The sequence below is a fragment of the Theobroma cacao genome, chromosome 9 (genome assembly GCF_053813885.1).
Source record: "Theobroma cacao isolate CCN51 chromosome 9, ASM5381388v1, whole genome shotgun sequence".
Lineage (NCBI taxonomy): Eukaryota > Viridiplantae > Streptophyta > Magnoliopsida > Malvales > Malvaceae > Theobroma > Theobroma cacao.
In genome coordinates, this window is record NC_142647.1 from 31,165,338 (window position 1) to 31,167,214 (window position 1,877).

Here is a 1,877-nt window from a genome sequence, read left to right on the forward strand (position 1 = left end):
ATGGCATAAGGCAATGAAATCTGAGTTAGACTCCATGGATTATAATAAAGTCAGAACTTTAGTAGATCCACCTAAAGGGGTAAAACCTAGAGGGTGCAAATGGATTTGCAAGAGAAAAAGAGGAAGGGATGGGAAGGTAAAGACCTTCAAGGCTAGACTAGTGGCCAAAGGTTTTACCCAAAAAGAAGGGATTGACTATGAGGAAACCTTCTCGCCAGTTGCTATGCTTAAATCCATTAGGATCCTTTTATCCATAGCCGTACATCTTGATTATGAGATATGGCAAATGGATGTCAAGATCGCATTTTTAAATAGAGATCTTGAAGAGTGCATTTATATGGCTCAACCAGAAGGTTTCATTAAAAAGGGTAACGAGCATAAGGTTTGTGAATTGCACAGGTCCATTTTTGGACTTAAGCAAGCATCTAGGTCTTGGAACATAAGATTTGATACTGTTATCAAATCATACGATTTCCAGCAAAATGTTGATGAACCCTGTGTCTATAAAAGGATATAAGATAAAAAGGTTGTTTTCCTAGTCCTTTATGTTGATGACATTCTACTCATTGGGAATGATATAGGAATGTTATCAACAGTTAAAGTTTGGTTGAACCATCAATTCAATATGAAAGATTTGGGAGAAGCTAGCTATGTTCTAGGGATCAAACTTATAAGGTATCATAAGAACAAACAGATAGCATTATCTCAAGCATCCTACATAGAAAAGATTTTGGCCAAGTTTGCTATGCAAGATTCCAAAAAGGGTTTTATGCCCTCTAGACATGGAATCAAACTTCTAAGGAAATGTCACCTAAAACTCCAGAAGAAGTTGAATACATGAGACGGATTCCATATGCATCTGCCGTTGGAAGTCTCATGTATGCTATGTTATGCACTAGGCTAGATATTTGCTATGCAATTGGATTGGTTAGCAGATTTCAATCAAACTCAGGCGTGGAGCACTGGACTGCAGTCAAGTGCATTTTTAAATATCTTCGTAGAACGAAGAATTACATGCTTGTATATTCTGGAAGTGACCTTGTAGCGACAGGGTACACTGATTTGGATTTTCAGTCTGATGTTGATTCTAGAAAATCAACATTAGGATCTGCTTTCACCATTAGAGGAGGAGCCATAGTTTGGAGGAGTGTAAAGCAATCTTGTATTGCAGACTCTACTATGGAAGTAGAGTATGTTGCGGCTTGTGAAGCAGCAAAGGAAGTTGTATGGCTCTGTAAGTTCCTTATGGACCTTGAAGTAATTCCAGATGCGGAGAAGCCTATTACACTCTATTGTGATAACAGTGGAGTAGTGGCTAACTTAAAAGAACCGCAGAATCATAAAGTAGCAAAACATATTGAAAGAAAGTATCATCTCATTCGAGAGATCATACAACGTGGAGAAGTACTTGTGAAAAAAATTCCAACAGAGCAAAACCTCACCGATCCATTCACAAAGACTCTAACACAAAAGAGTTTCGATGGTCACTTATAAGGTCTTGGAATGAGGGATATGTCATACTTGCTTTAGGGCAAGTGAGAGATTGTTAGGAATTTTGAGAATATGGTGCCTTGGAAAGCAAATATATTCTCATGCTTAAATTCATTAAATTTATTTATAATGAAAGTACATTTTGATAATAAGATGAAGAGTTTGTTTCAGTAAGCATTTATTATCTAGTTATTAAGGTACCAAGATTCTATTGAGATATTAAAATATATTTGTTTGAAAAGTCATACATAAGAGACATGTATTTTAATTGAATCTAAAAATTGTTCACAACCATATAATAAAGCTGGTCACTTTATTATGTTAAGGCTGTAATGTCTAGATTACTTTCAACGAAACGAATGTGATTCATTTCAAGGGAATGATGA

General features: G+C 36.0%; 1 pseudogene; it reads left to right on the forward strand.

Moving 5' to 3' along the window:
- Positions 1 to 804: 804 nt before the first annotated feature.
- On the forward strand, positions 805 to 1,494 carry LOC148760843 (secreted RxLR effector protein 161 pseudogene; annotated as a pseudogene).
- The last annotated feature ends 383 nt before the right edge of the window (positions 1,495 to 1,877 follow it).